Here is a 19829-nt window from a genome sequence, read left to right on the forward strand (position 1 = left end):
CCCCAGGAGTCACACCCTGCACACACCAGGAGTCACACCCTGCACACACCAGGAGTCACACCCTGTACACACCAGGAGTCACATCCTGTACACATGAGGAGTCGCAGTCTGTACACATTGGATTCACACCCTGTACACACCAGGAGTCACACCCTGCACACACCAGGAGTCACACCCTGCACACACCAGGAGTCACACCCTGCACACACCAGGAGTCACACCCTGCACACACCAGGAGTCACACCCTGCACACACCAGGAGTCACACCCTGCACACACCAGGAGTCAAGAGTAAAACAAACACTGCAAGGGGTTAAGTGTTAGAGCTCAGACTCTCAGAGCACCGAGTGGGGACGAGACACAGGCTCCATTCTCTCAGTTACAGATCTGAACTCCACCTAGTGGGCAGGAGTCAAAGTGAGGGGGTGGGGAGGGGGAGGAGGAAAATCTGAGGTGAGTCATTCTCAGACTGCCCCTCAGACCTCCTATATGGGCACCAGTGGCACTCTGGGAGCAGGTTATGACCTGCCCTCTCGGAGATATTGATTGATGCCAAGGACAGAAGGGCCAAAGACGAGGCATAATTTATAAGGACAATTACATAAATGTACTTTTATCCCTCCAAATGGACATTAGCAAGTGACTGTACTATAAGTCTCCCTAGTCAAGGTAGGCCAGCCTCAGATATGAACAGTGATACCAGTCCTGCCTCAATACTATCTGTATCTCTGTCTCAAACCGTAAGATCAGTGTTGTTTTCGTCATTTCGTCATTTTTTATAGACAAAGATGGAAGTTACGTCCACACCTCATAGGATCATAGACTGTTACAGAAACAAGCCCTCCAACCCGCTGTTTCACTACATGAGCCCCCTTAATTTTACAATTTCTAGCTTACTCCCTTTACATAGAATTGCATTGAATTTTACAGCACAGAAACAGGCCATTTGGCCCAACTGCTCTACGCCGGTGATTATGCTCCACACGGGCCTCCTCCCACCCTACTTCATCTCACCCTATCAACAATTCAATTCCTTTCTTCCTCATGTACTTATCTAGATTCCCCTTAAATGCATCTATGCTATTCGCCTCAACCACTGTATCTCACATAGTAGCGAGTTCCACATTCTAAACACTCTCTGAGTAAAGAAGTTTCTTCTCAATTCCAACATTCCATTTCTTACGGCGATTTTAATTACATTTCAAAATCAAGACGTAAGACTGAAGGGGTAATGAGAGAGGCTCCGTTCCTGGTGTGCAGCATCAGTGACAAAATCAGCCCCTTGGTCTTACAGGCCGAGTTCTAACCTGCTCCGGTGTCTAGTGAGGCTCAACATGTGGAGTAGGGCCTCGCACAATTCTACGTGGATTTTCTGAGCACAAGCTGTTGTCAGGTGCCGCCCTGCCCCCCCAGTGACCTGCCCATTGATGAGGAAGGACAACAACTCCATCCAACGTGACTGTGAGCAGGCCAGTAGTGAAGAATCCCTCATTTGCTGATCCAAATGACCGTCCGAAACCAAGATGGGACAAACTGCCTCAACCCTCCAACCCATATCAATCTCCGCGAGCGCGCCAAGAAACACGATCGGCTCCCTGTCCTCCTCCTGTAAGCACTGTGCGATCAAAATGTACAGTGACTTCCTAAAATATAGGAAGGCCTTGAAAATACAATAAAGGACCATGTTCCTTTAATGATTCGCTCCTTGTGTAGTGTAGCTTCTATTTAACCTTACAGGGTTAAATTATAAGGACAGGTTGCATAAACCTGGGTTGCATTCCCTTGAAGTTAGAAGGTTAAGAGGTGATCTGATCGAGGTGTTTAAAATTATGAAGGATTCGATAGAGGAGATACAGAGAAGCTATTTCCTCTGGTGCAGCAGTCCAGAACGAAGGGGCACAATCTTAAAATAAGAACGAGGGCTTCCAGGAGTGATATCAGAAAGCACTTTTTCACAAAGGGTAGTGGAAATCTGGAATTCTCTCCTCCAAAAGTTTAGGGATGCTGGGTTCACAGCTGAGATCGATAAATTTTTATTAGGTAAGGGTATCAAGGGATATGGATTAAAGGCGGATATAGAGTTGAGGTACAGATCAGCCATGATCTAACTGAATGGTGGAAGGGGCCTGAGAGGCTGAATGGCCTACTCCTGTTCCTATATGACTTATTTAGCAAAGTACATAGTCGGCAAATCTTTATATCCTGTCACACATCCACATGTCCACGCTGACCTTAATGACCTCTTGAAATAGTAGTTGGGCAACGGAGCTCGTCTGTTGAACTCATTAAAATTGAAATCATCGGAAAGGGAAATCAGGAGAGGTGTAGAACGGGCAACCGTCCTATATCATCCGTTTTACACTATCACCAAAAGTTAAAATTACTCCCATGGAGTTTTGTCTCGTTGCAGTAATGCTGAATGTCCCAAATGAAGTGGGAGAACTGTACTAAGGGACCAGGTTCAGTCAGTTTCTGGCTACAGAATTTTCAATTAAGGTCAGATCAAAGGGATTGTGGTAGCCTTACCATCTTAATGGGCAATGGCACCAAGTAACTGCCACACACTGGGAAAATGCTAACGCTGACACAATTTCCATCTATTACATAAGACAAACGCAGCCTCCTTATCTGATTAATTACCAGATCAACAATCTGGCCTAATTTTTTTCCCAGACAGCTTTGATCCCATTCTCAGCTGATGGTCTCAATAGAAAGGACAGCTTTCATTTTAACACTAGCCAGTTCAAAAACAATTATTCGTTTGTTCCCCAATTTATATATATAACTAAGGAATAAAAGGAAGAGTTATATAATACTACCGTGCTAACAGCACATGTTGTAAAATGTTGTAAACAAGCCACTGTGACTAATCAACCAAAGAATTCAAAATAAAGGAGCCTTTCTGGGTTTGGTAAAGGAAATGTGAAACAGGATTCCTGATTATGATTCAGTGACGTCTGTTGAAAAGCACTCACTTGGTTGTCCAGATACCCACAGGAAGAATGGTCATTTAGTCAAGGTGTTAAACGTCATCCACCACCCGTGGAATCAACTCCAGGCAACAGACAGTACCTTCAACAACAACATGCATTTATATAGCGCCTTTAACGTAGCAAAACGTCCCGAGGCGCTTCACAGGAGCGATTATCAAACAAAATTTGACACCGAGCCACATAAGGAGATATTAGGAGAGGTGACCAAAAGCTTGCTCAAAGAGGTAGGTTTTAAGGAACATCTTAAAGGAGGAGAGAGAGGTGGAGAGGCGGAGAGGTTTAGGGAGGCAATTCCAGAGCTTAGTGCCTAGGCAACTGAAGGCACGGCCGCCAATGGTGGAGCAATTAAAATCGGGGTTGTGCAAGAGGCCAGAATTGGAGGAGCACAGAGATCTCAGAGGGTTGTAGAGCTGGAGAAGGTTACAGAGATAAAGGGGGGGGGGGGCTGCCCATGGAGAGGAAGGGATAGGGGAGAGCACATTTAACAAAATCTAACAAGTGCAGCAATGATGGTACAATCTCCAGATATGAAGATAGTCCGAAATCAGGTTATCAGTAGCTATTTATATTTTACTGAATACTCCACATTGTGCTTCAAAACAACCTCCACTCGGCCTGTGCTGGAATGGGTTACTGTGAACTGCTCCTCTGGGGCCCACAAAAATGATTCAAGACTTACCTTTGTTGGGCCTCTTCTCTTCCATCGCCCATGGAACTGGTGGAGTGTGCACTGTGCCAGCTCCAACCAGTTCCAAAATAAATTCATAATCGGGGTCCTATTTACGTGATAGGACCCTGATTTTCATATTAAAAGGGTCCGATCACCTGAAACAGGCGGGCACTTTGGACACCCGTCAGAAGGCCCCTTTCAAAATGGCGTTGACCACATCACCAGGGTTAATGGGGCGGAGAGACAACCAACCCCATTTTGAGGCCGTTACCACCAGGCGAAAGGGGTGAAAATCGACCCCAATGTACCAATACATCCCTCGATAAATACCATGTGATAAACCACACCGTGACTTTATGATTTAACTGACCTCCCATGGCATTGCTTCTGGTAAATCGGAGAATGCAATGTTCGATAACAATGGGGCTGTTATGAAGAAAGTGCAACGGGGAAAGCGTTACAGGAAATACATGTGACACTTACAGGAAGTGCTTGCTATATGCAAGACTTTAAGTATATTATAGATATTTATGCAAAAAAAATCCACAGCAAAAGGAATTTTAAAAAGGCACATTCTGCGGGTGGCTACAAATTTCAAAGCCTCCTAGTGGATCTACCGTAGTGCTGTTCATGATTAATTGCACAAAATGCTGGTTATACCATTCAGTGTATTATTATACTACCACAGTGCAGCTGTGTTTAACCGGGTGTGTAACATTCAGGTCATAAGATGCAATTGTTGTGACTTCCTGGGTCAGTTAGAGGATAATTGCTCTTAGCCAGATCTTGAGGTCAATTAAAGGTTAGACTGTCTTTTTTTTAAAATTATATATTTTTAAAGCAATTAGAAACTATTTTCTGTTGATGGCAACTATCTCTGTTTTTAAAAAAATATTAAACAGTTTATTTATAGTTAGTGACAATTACTATTATATTTCAACTTTCTGCACCGGGTATTAACTTTCTGCACCGGGTATTAACTTTCTGTACCGGGTATTAACTTGCAACTATCTCTGTAGATTGGAAGACACTGGCTTTCCTCTACTTTTTGTTTATGAGTGTTTTGTATCCATAACAAAGTGTGACATCTAGGGTGTGACACACACGTTGTTTGTAATATTGATGTCTGTGGGACCTTGCTGTGCACAAATTGGCTGCCGCGTTTCCTACATTACAATTGGGATTAGTCTTCAGATTAGGTACCTCCTGCTTTGGCTCTCTAGGAGGCGGGTCCATAGTTAGTGCAGGCGGGTGGGTACTTATGGGAGCAATTTACCCCATTATGAGACGTTAAGTAAGTACTTTTAAATTGAATTTAAAAGACCTTTGAATTTAACACCTCGTGAATCTCACCAGTGAAACGGAGGCATCAAGGGCCAAATGCATGAGGTAAATGCCTTTATTGCACTGGTTGTGGGCCAGGAGGAGCAGGAATGTTTCCCCGCAGCTAATCAAGCTTGCCTTTTAAAGTCCGCTCCCCGCCCCCACGATTTACAACTTTCTCCATTCCCCCCCAACGATGTCCGACTTCCCCAACCCCTCCTCCCCCACCCCGCCCCCATGCAAACCCCAAAGACGCTGATCTCTCCCCGGCTGCTTTCCACCCGACAGGCAGCCGCAGTCCGTCAATTTGTCTGGCTGTCGGGTGCAAAACCTGTTGAAAAAATTTGAAAGACATTCTAACGTCAAAATCGTCACGACGTGCAGGAAACCCTTATCTCCGGGTTTCCCGTCTGAAAATCTTCTCCCCCCCACGCTCCCTTCCCGGCTCCGAGTTAATATTCAGGTCCTGGAGTCATAGAAACATAGAAAATAGGAGCAAGAGTAGGCCATTCGGCCATCCGGGCCTGCTCCGCCATTCAAAATGATCATGGCTGATCGTCTAACTCAGTACCCTGTTCCCGCTTTTTCCCCATATCCCTTGATCCCTTTAGCATTAAGAAATATATCTATCTCCTTCTTGAATACATCTAATGACTTGGCCTCCACTGCCTTCTGTGGTAGAGAATTCCACAGGTTCACCACCCTCTGAGTGAAGAAGTTTCTCCTCATCTCGGTTCTAAATGGCATACTCCGTATCCTGAGACTGTGACCCCCTGGTTCTGGACTCCCCAGCCATCGGGAACATCCTCCCTACATCTAGTCTGTCTAGTCCTGTTAGAATTTTATATGTTTCAATGAGATCACCTCTCATTCTTCTAAACTCTAGTGAATATAGGCCTAGTCGACCCAATTTCTCCTCATGCGTCAATCCTGCCATCCCAGGAATCAGTCTGGTAAACCTTTGTTGCACTCCCTCCATGGCAAGGACATCCTTCCTCAGATAAGGAGACCAAATCTGCACACAATACTCCAGATGTGGTCTCACCAAGGCCCTGTACAACTGCAGAAAGACATCTCTGCTCCTGTACTCAAATCCTCTTGCAATGAAGGCCAACATACCATTCGCCTTCCTAACTGCTTGCTGCACCTGAATGCTCGCTTCCAGCGACTGGTGTACAAGGACACCCAGGTCTCGTTGCCCCTCCCCTTTTCCCAATCTATCACCATTCAGATAATAATCTGCCTTTCTGTTTTTACAACCAAAGTGGATAACCTCACATTTATCCACGTTATACTGCATCTGCCATGTTCTTGCCCACTCACCCAACTTGTCTAAATCACATTGGAGCCTCTTTGCATCCTCCTCACAGCTCACATTCCACCCCAGCTTTGTGTCGTCTGCTAACTTGGAAATGTTACAGACAGTCAGTTCTATTTTCTATTATGATGATGCCAGCCGCGGCTCAATGGTAGCACACTCGCCTCTGAGTCACCCACTCCAGAGACTTGAGCACAAAATCTAGGCTGACACTTCCTGCAGTACTGAGGAAGTGCTGCACAGTCAGAGATGTCGTCTTTCAGATGAGACGTTAAAACGAGGCCCCTTCTGCCCTCTTAGGTGGACGTAAAAAATCCCATGACACTATTTCGAAGAAGAGCGGGGAGTTCGCCCCGATGTCCTGGCCAATATTTATCCCTCAACCAACATCAGTAGAATAAGATGATCTGATCATTATCTCACTGCTGTTTGTGGGACCTTGCTGTGCGCAAATTGGCTGCCGCGTTTCCTACATTACAACAGTGACTGGACTTCCAAAGTACTTAATTGGCTGTAAAGCACTTTGGGATGTCCTGAGGTCATGAAAGGCGCTATATAAATGCAGGTCTTTCTTTTTTCTATGTGTAAGTGTGTGGATGCACAGAACTGGCTCTGCCTCAGCTCCCTTGTGGTCTGTGTGTGTTCCCAACGAGCTTATTCATTATTTTGTATTATTAGGCGCTAATGAATTGTACTGATTGAATTAAGTCCAAGAAGCTCCATATAGTCACTTCTTGTCTGAGAAATGAAACAGCTTAATGTTTTCCTCTGGCCTTGTCTCACTGAAGTGTAAACAATTCACCTAGGGAAAGATTGGAGAGCACATGTGAAAGATGCAAAATCCAGTTCATGTCAAAGGATTGTTACATCCCCTGGGTTACAACAACAACAACTTGCATTTATATAGCACCTTTAATGCCGTAAAACGTTCCAAGGCACTTCGCAGGAGGGTTCTCAAACAAAATTTGACACTGAGCCACATATTAGGACAGGTGCCCAAAAGCTTGGTCAAAGGGGTAGGTTTTAAGGACCGTCTTAAAGGAGGAGAGAGTGGTAAAGGTGAGAGGCTTAGGGAGGGAATTCCGTATAAGTAGATATTGGGCAGTCTGAGTCAACTCTAGCATGTAAAGCAGCTGGAATTTGCTTACGGGAGCAGTTGACGCTATTGAACCCAAGAAGGTATCTACAGCTGACCTGAATTTGAAGCAGTAGGGCATTCGACCATAGGTGGCGGGGGTGGGCAGCCAGGCCTAATCCTGTCCTTACCTTAAATACACACTTTCCATCAGGGATGATTTCTTTCCCTTACTGCCACCCTACTTAAAAATCATGGTACTCAACACAGATCATTATTCAGACCTGGGGCCTCCTTGAGTTGTGTGGATAAATACCACAACGAGCTGTGCGTTTACCAACTTACCCATAGGGGGAACTCAGACAAAATGGCGATAGCCAATTGGCTGCCCGCTTTACGTCACCTGATTTTCTTTAATTTCAATGGGGAAAAAAATCGGGTTCAATGTAAAACTGACGGCTAATTCGCCATTGACCGTTTCCACACTACTAGCAAAGACCAATTTCTAACTGACTACAATGCTTTATGATCCCCATCTACTTATAACCGTCCTCTCCACATATTTCAGTGCTAGACTTTATAAAATCATGCTGCATATTCTTCGTCCTGTTTCAAACAGCTGTAGAAATAATTGACTTTCTCCTTTTCTGAAGTGTTAAATCTCAGCAGCATTGGGCACCTACCCTACAAATGGCAGCACATTTACTGAGATTTGGGAGAATGTTTGATATAATTGTATAATATATAGAAATAAAGAACTTGCATTAATACCTTGTCATGGCCCGAGAACATCCTGAAGCATTTTGCAACCAATGAATTCATTTTTTGTAAAGTCCAGACACTGCTCTTGTTATGTAGGAAAATAAGGCAACTCATTTTGCAGACAGAAGATTCCACAAACAGCTAATAAGATAAATGATCAACTAATCTATTTTTGGTGGTGCTGGTTGAGGGATAAATCACAAGTCCCACTCCAGCGACAAGCATAAAATCTAAGCTGACACTTCAGTGCAGCACTGAGGGAGCACTGCACTGTCGGAGGTGACGTCTTTCAGATGAGATGTTAAACCGAGGCCCTGTCAGCCTTCACAGGTGGATGTAAAAGATCCCATGGCACTATTCGAAGAAAAGGGCAGTCCTCCCTGGTGTCCTGGCCAATATTTATCCCTCAACCAAAATCACTAAAACAGACTATCTTGTCATTATCATATCGCTGTTTGTGGGATCTTGCTGTGCGTGAATTGGCTGCCTCGTTTCCTACATTGCAACAGTGACTACACTTCAGATGCACTTCATTGAGATATTGTGAGGTTGTGAAAGGCGCTATATAAATGCAAGTTCTTTCTTTCTTTGCACCTCCTACTGTGTAATGAAAGATCCAATAAACATCTCACAAACTCTTTCCATTAAATACCTGTTAAAATCTATTAATCAACCTACTTTAGTTGAATGTGCAAACTGACTATACATGCACAGACTTTTTTAAAAAATGATTCTGTACTCTGAAAACACATACATGCCATGTTTTCATGTTAGTGTTCACTAACATTAAAGAGTCTTCCTGTTTATCTCCCTTGTAAAGTCAGCAATGCTGATGGTTGCAGTGCCCCATTTATGCAATGTTAGTGGTATCTGAACATCCTGTTTTTGCAGCCTGGACACACACCTATCTGTTTTCTTTATCTCGAGCTAATAGTATTCTTGTTCAATTTTCTCTCCAGTTTTTGACTCCCCTTCCCTTCCACCCTACCCCCCACTCTGCCCCCCACCCAACCCCACTTTCCTGAAGGCACTGACTTGGGCTGGAGTACGGGGAGGTCCGTGGGCGCAGGCACCCTCTGCAATCTCCCCCAAGTGGTCTAGATGGCGAATGCAGTACCTGAGCCCAATCCTAACCTTGCACAACGTGAACACATAGCGTGCATGCGGGAGTTACAAGCCAGCAAGCAGGAAAGAAAAAAGAAAGACTTACAGCCAATGAAGTACTTTTGAAGTGTAGTCACTGTTGGAATGTAGGAAACGCGGCAGCCAATTTGTGCACAGCAAGATCCCACAAACAGCAATGCGATAATGACCAGATCATCTGTTTTTAGGTGTTGATTGAGGGCTAAATATTGGCCAGAACACCGGGTGAACTCTCCTGCTATTCTTTGAAATAGTGCCATGGGATATTTTCTGTCCATCTGAGAGGGCGGACAGAGTCTTGGTTTGACGTCTCATCCGAAGGACAGCACCTCCAGTAGTGCAGCACTCCCTCAGTACTGCCCTGGAGTGCCAACCTAGATTTTGTGCACAAGTTTCGGGAGTGGGATTTACACCCACAGCCTTCTGATGCAGCTGCAAGAGTGCTACCACTGAGCCACAGCTGACATGCTTAGCAGAAGCCCTGGGTGATATTTTTTCCCCCTCTCCCTAGCTCAGCAGCGCTGAGGCCGAATTGTAGCACCTGTGCCACCATTCAGCTAAGGTCAGCTAACCCCAGCACAGATCAGATGCAACAGACTGGTATCATCTGGTGTGTGTTACTCACTTACACCAGTTGAACCATTAGGGAAGCCTTTGCATTAAATAACATTATGTTATAGTCCAACAATTTTATTTTAAAATCACAAGCTTTCGGAGATTATCCCCTTCGTCACCTGACGAAGGGGATAATCTCCGAAAGCTTGTGATTTTAAAATAAAATTGTTGGACTATAACCTGGTGTTGTAAGATTCCTTACATTTGTCCACCCCAGTCCATCACCGGCATCTCCACATCTTAAATAACACTATTAGTGCACTTATCCATTTGAACACATACTAGTTCCTGAGCAGTACCACGTGCTTTGAAGTGTTTTATATTTTACTCACTTCCCTTTTTGCATATAACATTAATCACTGTTGCATGAAAGTCAGTGGCAGAGTTCGAACCCAGACCAACTACCAGTTCAATCATCAGTTAAAGGAGAAACAGAAAATTGTTTTTCTTTTGGTTACCTGAGCTACTGGTTTTGCAGCAAACATTCAGTTCCCTTTAACAGCTCAGTCCTTTAACAGAACTGGTCGCGTTGAAAAGATTTCGGATCTGAAAAGGCACAGTCTTTACAGCATCTCGATAGAATCCCAGTCAGCACGTCTGTGAAGCTGGAGGGCTGGTCATAGTAAAGTCTAGATACTTTCATCGGCACAAGGAGCCTAGTGCACACTGTCACCCGCTCTCTGCACACACACACACACATGTACACACACACACATGTACACACACACATGCACACTAACATTAAGCAAGACTCAACACCGGAGGATATGAGGGCGTGCCCTTGCAAAGTAGAATTCATCAACTGCCCTGCCAATCGCAGGTTGGCTCCTGGCAACACCCAATCTACCCACAGCACAGTGAAATGAGGCTGCAAATCCTTCTCACACAGACAGCCCCTCAGTGTTAATACTTACAGCCACTGCTTCTTGCAATTGGAAGTTTTTGCTGTCAAGCCAACAGTCTGTAGAAGTCTCTTCCTGTTTTAAATAGCACGGATGAGAGGCTTGCCTCAGACAAACCTGCTGCCTCTATTACATGACAGGTCCTCCCAAGTCTGCTGCCAGCAGCGATCCGATCCGTGTACAGGAAGATCGACTCTCAGTGATGCTGTTGCAATTCTGCAGCCTCGTGGATTATGGAACTTTTACTGTATGTTGTACAATCTGAAGTAAAAACAGAAAATGCTGGGCACGGCTGGTCAGTCCTCAGCTGAAAAGTAAAAAAAGACAGGTTAATGTTTCGAATGTGAACCCTTTCCCAAATCATACTGATCGTTAATAATATTCATCAGCCAATACAAACTGCAACATATTTACCAACATTTGGGAGATTGCCAGTTATAATTGTGATGAATTATTATTTGGAAAGATAGAACTTGAATCCATACAACACTCTAAGGACATCCCGAGGCACTTCACAACCAACTGAATGGTGTTTTTATTGAAGTGCAGTCATTTATATAGGCAATTCCGGGAGTTAGTGTTAGGCACAGCAAGTTCGCACAAAGCACAAATGAGATGAATGACCAGTTAATCTGTTTGTTGGTAGTACTGGTTGAGGGAGGAATATTGACTAAGATACATGGACAACTCTTCCTTGAATAGTGCAATGGAATCCTCATTGAACAGGCAGAAGGGGATTTGATATTATAGATAAACACATAATATTATTAATATATCAGTCCAAATTCAATCGTAAGTGCATATTTACAGAGAAGGTTCTTGTATTGTACATTATGTAAGTGCACCATCTATTGTGTATTGTAAACCTACTGTTCCTAACGCTCTTTCTAAAATCTCCCCCTGTGGAGGACATGAGAGCTGAGCCCAATCCCTGTCTCACTCCATATTCAAACCTCAGTACAATCCAGCAAGATCGCCAAGAAAATTGATGGGCAGGAAAAGACCAGTTGGTCCATCAAGCCTACCCCAGACCAAGATGGCTGGAGCATCAGGACTAAACATTTCCTTACACCCCCCCCCCCCTCCCCATGTAATCTTCTGGGAGAGGCAAAAAAAACGTTGAAAAACCCAGTGCCAATAAGGAAATTAAAAATCTGGAAAATTCCTCTCTGACCCCCCTCAGCCGATCGAATCCAGTTCAGGAGATCACAATGACCATTGTCTGCTAATCCACTTACCTTCTATATGACGCGATCGCTGCCCCAGCCAAGAGCCGGCCCAACTCCCCATTGAAAGCTTGCAGAGAGTCTGCTCCCACCGCCCAGTGAGCAACGCATTCCCGAGGCTCCCTGGGAAAAGAAGAACTGCCTAACATTCAGTCTATTCCTACTTCAGTGCAGTTTAAATGCATGTCCCCTGGTCCTCCCCAATCTGTCAAACTGGAATAATCTATCAATAGGCACGCAATCCAGCCCTTTCATTATTTTATTCTGCGGAGATTCTTCCGATCTCATGCCCTAACCCCCGGGAGAAGCAGTGTAAACGGCCGCTTACGCAGTTTCTCCGGGTTTTATGCCGAAGTTACGATGAACGATGGGGAGAATCTGCAGGAATCCAACCCTTGGATGTTCAACGGTGACGCAGGAATGGAATCCACACAAGCAATGAGGTAAATATTATAATTTAGTGACTCCCGGCAACTTCACACCCTTTGGAGAGGATGCAGAGGAGATTTACTAGAACGATACTATGAATGAGGGACTTCAGAGACTGGAGAAGCTGGAATTCTTCTCCTTAGAGCAGGGAAGGTTAAGGGAAGATTTAATAGAGGTGTTCAAAATTATGAGGTGTTTTAACAGAGTAAATAAGAAGAAACTGTAGAGGACACAGATTTAAGATCATTGGCAAAAGAACCGGACGGCTGATGAGGAGAAATGTTTTTATGCAGCAAGTTATTATGATCTGGAATGCGCTGCCTGAACAAGGGCAGTGGAAGCAGATTCAATAGCAATTTTCAAAAGGGAATTGGATAAATATTTGAAAAGTAAAGAATTTGAAGGGCTTTGGGGAAAGGGCAGGGGAGTGGGACTAATTGGATAGCTCTTTCAGAGATCCAACACAAGCACGTGGGCCAAATGGCCTCCTTCTGTGGTGTAAGATTCTATGACTAAAAGAGTGCATTAGGAATATGGGCATGAAAATCAGAGGGCCGTGAATCACTCGCTGACCAAAATGGAGTCCAGTCTTACGAAGTTCTGCACTGGAAGCAGAAAAGTTACCCCATGGTGTTTTAGGAGTACGTTAAGGGGGTGATCCTCAATCCCACACTTCTGTCAAAAACTTAACACTATACCAATGCACTAACACACTCAGACCAGTATCACAAAGGGAAAAGTTTTACTTTAATTGACTTATATACAAGGGAAGCTGTATTCGGAACAATGGTCAGAACAACCTCTTCACTGAACAAAGGAAACAGTTCACATTTATACAGTTTAATTAGCAATGCCCACCTGTCATAGAATATGGGTGTAGATGTACATTCTTTATTGGTTCAGGGGTTCAGGTAGTTGGTCAATCAAGTAGTGAGCCTGCCTCCTCTGGACATCCATAGCTCATTCCTGTTTTGGCACGTAGGCCTCGTAGGCCTGAGAACATTATCCTCCCTAAATTCTAAAGCTGGTTATCAGTAGGGCTGAAGTCAGTCTCAAGGCCACATGGCCTCTCAAGAAACTGTATTCTCATTATATTTTATAGTCAGCAATACCCTTATCTGCTCGGGGCGGGGGGGGGGGGGGTGCAGACAGTACCAAGCACCTGCACAGCCAACTTAATTATCAACATACCAAGGCTTAAATGTAATTACACAATTGTGTCTTTCTATGTGTGTGTGCTGTAGCTACCCCATTATGGGAGCCAAGGAGTTAACATTGGTCAAATATCCATCATGCATTTCTTCTTTACTATGGTCAAGTAACTCTTTATGCATTTCTACATTTCCAGTGGGGATCCCCTGTTGCAGGAAGCACGGGTCCGAGAATCGGGACTACGGTGAGCATGCAATCATAGAATTACCCCTTAAAACAGCTGCACCTCGTATTTTATTGGATAATACCAGAAGACCTCCCACGGCGTTGCTCGCAGTGAGTCAGAGGATAAGTTAAAGTGTGACGACAGAAGTGTGACAGGAAGTAAGTGTGACGTTTACAGGAAATGCACCATATAACAATACAAAACCAAATGAATCCAGTAAATTGTTCCATTCATGTTGATTATGATCAAAGTGCTGCTGCACAATGAGTGGTTAATGAACATTTGGGTCTATTTTTCCCCTTCCTGTTTAAGATTACCATTTCTAATGCACAAATTTTTTGTTCTCTTCAGCCTCGGCACATTGGGGCAAGTTCTATCATTGCAACTTTTGTACATTCCATTTAGGGTACGCCTTATAAAAGTTGCACAAAGTTGCGTTACATAAGTACAAATGTCAAAGGTCAGGTGCAAAGTAGGCAGCAGTTCAATGGGCGTCTCCTTGATGCAGAACTAAACTTCCTCACTGAGGCAATTGTCAAACAATGAGACGGGAGATCTCAATCAGAGTTCCTGCCCACAGAGAGGAACCAGTTTTGAAGAGACACAAAACGAGCTGAATACCATCTCTCAGGTCACAAGGTCATAATGAACACAGCACAGGAGAAGACAAGGAGAAACTTCTTAGAATTCTAACAGGCACTTGGAAAGGACAATAAAGGATAACCAGTTCCTTCATCGCCGCGAGGTCAAAATCCTGGAACTCGACCTAACAGCTGTGGGAGCACCTTCACCACACGGACTGCGGTGGTTCAAGAAGAAGGCTCATCACCACCTTCTCAAGGGGCAACTAGGGATGAGCAATAAATGCCGGCCTTGCCCATATCCCCAGAATGATTTTTTTAAAAGTCCCCATGGAATTGATCCTCTGTCAATAAAAATCTCCACATAATAAAAATCTGCTTTTTGGTGTCTCATAACTATTACAATTTTCGTGATTGAAAAGATGACTTCCTCTTTTTAAGGCATTTTTCATCTCTTTCCCTGTGTCACATACTATCCCCAACTGAGAGGCAACAAACTAGTAATTTCACAATGGAGGCTCGCTCTTTCCCTGTGTCACATACTATCCCCAACTGAGAGGCAACGAACTAGTAATTTCATAATGGAGGCTAGATATACTGCTGAGGGTTGTTTTAACGCCACTAATTAAGAAATCTGGTCTCAGGACTCGGTCAATGCTGCTGTGCAACTGGAACAAGGAGATGCACATACTCACCCTGGGGTGAGTTAATCTCTGTCATTCTCTCCTTACCTATGGAATTGGGTCAATTGGAGCTTTCAAGACTGAGATCATTCGATTTTTGTTGGATAAGGGTTTAAAGGGATATGGAGATAAGGCGGGTAAAATGGAGTTGAAGCACAGATCAGGCATGATCTAATTGAATGGCGGAGCAGGCTCCAGGGGCTGAAAGGCCTGCTCCTGTTCCATTGTACCCCTGGGAAAGGATTTGGCCTTAGCTCAGCATCTCCCTACAATGAAATAGCTCGAGCTGAGATCAAGTAACTGCCATCATATCGGATCTGGTAGTGTAGTGGTTATGGTTCGTGGACTAGTAATTCAAAGGTCAGGAGTTTGCAATCCCCCAGTGGCAAGCCGTGCAATTGAATTCAATAAACCTGGTGATTTATGGCCTAACTCCGGGTCCAATAATGTCCTTCAGGGAATTTGCTCCCACCCACCTGACCCTACATTTGATTCTACTCCACACATACAGCCCCAGGACATTGCTGCAGGAGTTCCTCAGGGCAGTGTCTTAGGCCCAACCATCATCAGCTGCTTCATCAATGACCTTCCCTCCATCATAAGGTCAGAAATGGGGATGTTCACTGATGATTGCACAGTGTTCAGTTCCATTCGCAATCCCTCAGATAATGAAGCAGTCCATGCCCGCATGCAGCAAGACCTGGACGACATTTGCGCCAGACAAGTGCCAGGCAATGACCATCTCCAACTAGAGAGAGTCTAACCACCTCCACTTGATATTCAACGGCATTACCATCGTCGAATCCCCCACCATCAACATCCTGGGGGTTACCATTGACCAGAAACTGGACCAGCCACATAAATACTGTGACTACAAGAGCAGGTCAGAGACTGGGTATTCTGTAGCAAGTGACTCACCTCCTGATTCCCCAAAGCCTTTCCACCATCTACAAGGCACAAGTCAGGAGTGTAATGGAATACTCTCCACTTGCCTGGATGAGTGCAGCTCCAACAACACTCAAGAAGCTCGACACCATCCAGGACAATGCAGCCAGCTTGATTGGCACCCCATCCACCACCCTAAACATTCACTCCCTCCACCACAGGCGCACCATGGCTGCAGCATGTACCATCCACAGAATTCACTGCAACAACTCGCCAAGGCTTCTTCGACAGCACCTCCCAAACCCGCGACCTCTACCACCTAGAAGGACAAGAGCAGCAGGCACATGGGAACAACACTACCTGCATGTTCCCCTCCAAGTCACACACCATCCCGACTTGGAAATATATCGCCGTTCCTTCATCGTTGCTGGGTCAAAATCCTGGAACTCCCTTCCTAACAGCACTGTGGGAGAACCTTCACCGCATGGACTGCAGCGGTTCAAGAAGGCGGCTCACCACCACCTTCTCAAGGTGCAATTAGGGATGGGCAATAAATGCTGGCCTTGCCAGCGACACCCACATCCCATGAACGAATAAAAAAAAATACATGGTTGACTCTTAATGCCCTCTGAAGTGGTCCAACATGCTATTCTATTGTAAAATGAAGCAGTCACTACTCATGAGAAAAGGCCCACCACCACCTTCTCAGGGCAACTAGGGATAGGCAATAAATATGGCTTACCAGCACTCCCCATATCCTGAGAACAAATGAAAAAGAAAATGTGGTGAATCAGAGATGGGACCTCTCCATTTTGGTGCTCTGCAGTGCAGGGGTGCTGGGTGCAGTCAATAGGAATAGGTCTCTGCAGAACCCCCTGGTGCAATGCCTAAATCACCTTGTGTTGTGGCAGTAAACCGCACGGTCCAGGGTCAAATCCCTGATCTGTGGTCTTAGCCAATCTCGGCCATAGGGTGGAGACTGGCTCTGCTTTGGAGGAGATGCCTCCCTATAGTTGGATAGCCCATCATCACACACTGTGAAGGGACACATGGAGAGAATGGCGATGGAGGGAAGGTACCAGAGGGTAGTCAGTATGTATAATCTTATCCCTACACAAGGCAGTGCCTGAGGGTAAAAGAGAGAGAACTTCTTTAAATTTGATTTGCAAAATGTTATTTAATGACCGAGAACTGCCTCCAAAAATAATCCAAACGCTTAACTATTAATAAACTCTAAAAGTAATGATGGACTCTCCCTTCCCCATGGGTCAGCTGGTGAAGGCAATGTCGAGCTGAGCTATGCAGAAGATCCCAGCTTTGATCCGGACCGGTGCTGATTTAGCAGATATTCATCCAGGGTAACAGTCACGCTGCTACCTTTGGCCTCAGTACCCTTAGAGTAAGGAGGGGGAGGAATAAAATGGCCAGCGCTCCACATCCTGATTGCTATCCGGCAAACTCCGAGTGGAAGTGGGCATGATTTGAGGGCTGGTGTTTGCTCTCACTCCAACACTCCCTGTGCATTACTGAGGGAGTGCTGCACTGTCGGATGAAACGTTAAACCCAGGCCCTGTCTGCCCTCTCAGGTGGAATTAATAGATTCCACGGCACTATTCAAAGAAGAGTAGGGGAGTTCTCCCCGGTGTCCTGACCAATATTTAATCATCAATCAACACTACTAAAAAACAGTTTATCTGGTCACTTATTTTGTTGCTGTTTGTGGGATCTTGCTGTGCGCAAATTGGCTGCCGCGTTTCCTACATTACAACAGTGCCTGCATTTCAAAAGTATTTCATTGGCTGTAATGCGCTTTGTGACGTCCTGAGGTCGTGGAAGACACGATATAAATCCAAGTTCTTTCTTTCTTACCCGAGATCCATGGCTCTTGTTTATTGTTCCTGCTGTCATTCAGGAGCCTTGTAACGACAAGAGCGGAGAATGGCTTCTCACTTTTAGGCTCACTGGGCCTCTCACAGTCTTTACTGCCACATCCAGTGAGTGCATCAGTCACCTTTCCTCACCTACCATCAAATATTAGGGCCAGGGAAGGGAAGGAAATGTCAGATTCTTTGATCTTGCTCTGTAATGCACCGTTTCCTTGACTACCCTTTTTTTGTACAGACATCTTGCCTCCTTCTGGGTGTTCAAACTGTTTGAGATTTTATTGTTTAATCTGCAGAGTTTCACTCTACCACCTGCCTATTTAGTTGGGTTCCTTAATAACTTCCTCCAGAATGTGTGCACTTTCAAGAATTCCCAACAAAATTAAAAGACATCCTTTGTGAAGTAGCTCCAACAACCTAGTGGGTGAAGGCCCTGCCCAGTGCATTACGAAGCCATACGGACGGTCCCAGATTCTATTTCTGGTCTGTGCTGAGTCTCATAATTTCAGGTCTGTATTTCCCTAACATCCTTTGTCTCTAATTTATTGTAGGGAATCAGATAGAAAAAAAGCCGGGAAATTTACAAATCAATCAAGTAAGTGTACGCAGTGCCACATAGCGTAAAGGTTTGCAAACTTTTCCGCATGGGGACCCTCTGGAAATGTTGATGCTTTAGACTATTCACTGCCTGAAGGAAACGGTGCTTCAATTGAAGAAAATATATTTTAACATAGAGTGAGAGGAAGAACATGGTAGGAAGTCAATGAATTCAGAATTCGTGGCATGGAATCATAGAATGGTTACAGCACAGAAGGAGGCCATTCAGCCCGTCGAGCCCATGCCGGCTGTCTGCAAGAGCAATCCAGTTAATCCCACTCCCCCGTCCTTTCCCCGTAGCCCTGCAAATTTTTTCCCTTCAAGTCCCTTTTGAAAGCCACGATTGAATCTGCTTCCACCACTCTTTCAGGTAGTGCATTCCAGATCATAACCACTCGCTGCTTAAAAAAAGTTTTTCCTCATGCCGCCTTTGGTTCTTTTGCCAGTCACCTTAAATCTGTGTCCTCTGGTTCTCGACCCTTCCGCCAATGGGAAGAGTTTCTCTCTATCTAGTCTGTCCAGACCCTTCATGATTTTGTACACCTCTATCAAATCTCCTCTCAAGCTGTGCTGGTGGCATGCAACACGGCCAGAACCAGAGGGGCAGATATTAGCGGGACAATTCTCCTCTTAGAGGCGGAGTTACAGTAGGAAGGGACTCCGCCCACCCTTCAGTTATCCACCCCAGCCCAACCCACTTTCCTGGGTCGGAGCTCATTACATATGCACAGCGGGCTCCCAATAGGATTCCCCTTGCAGAGGAGAAATCCCCCCATGATCTCTCACACCCCAATGGGATCCCCTTGCAAGCCTCCAGGATCCTTCAACCTATGCTCAAATGGAATCTATCTCAGTGCCTGGTCAATAATCCTTCCATGTCTGGCCTTGAAACATGGTGGATTTGATCTTCTGCAAATCTGGTAACGTACAAACAAAACACTGTCCCACTCGTTGGCCTTCAGAAAGAGGTCAACTCTCTATCCAATACTGCTCCTATCTGTGCTGGAGTTAATGTGGTCATTCCTCAGATCACTTTGGTTTGTTAAATAAAGGGCACAAATAAATGTCCCAGGCTGGAGAGATATCATCTGTATTTTACCTTTCCTCCACTTGATAAGTTTGGGCCCTACCTTGAACCGTAAATGTTTGCCTTATGATATTGGGTAGATTTTCCCCCCATTTCTAATCAGTGAGGAGAATTCTACCCATTGTCTCATAACTTCTCATTTCTCCACTATGAGTGACTATAACAGTAAACACACACCTTCATTCTTTGGATTAACGCATTCCATGGATAAGGCAAACCATGCACCCAGGGAATCACAGGCAATGTTATCCACTCAAGCTAGACTTCCCATTCTAGAATG

The 19829-nt window shown here is 44.9% G+C and overlaps 1 protein-coding gene across 2 annotated transcripts in view; it reads right to left on the reverse strand.

Moving 5' to 3' along the window:
- The window catches only part of LOC137304153 (paladin-like), a 222148-nt gene extending 211229 nt beyond the window's left edge, over positions 1-10919 (reverse strand). Inside the window, exon 1 of one of the 2 annotated variants that reach the window (XM_067972656.1) lies at positions 10813-10919. The gene's annotated coding sequence lies outside the window, so the exon portion shown is untranslated. Of the gene's footprint in view, positions 1-10356; positions 10595-10812 lie in introns of those variants that run through there. The other variant, XM_067972655.1, reaches the window with a different exon arrangement.
- Between the last annotated feature and the right edge of the window lie 8910 nt (positions 10920-19829).

This window comes from Heptranchias perlo, chromosome 36, assembly GCF_035084215.1.
Source record: "Heptranchias perlo isolate sHepPer1 chromosome 36, sHepPer1.hap1, whole genome shotgun sequence".
Lineage (NCBI taxonomy): Eukaryota > Metazoa > Chordata > Chondrichthyes > Hexanchiformes > Hexanchidae > Heptranchias > Heptranchias perlo.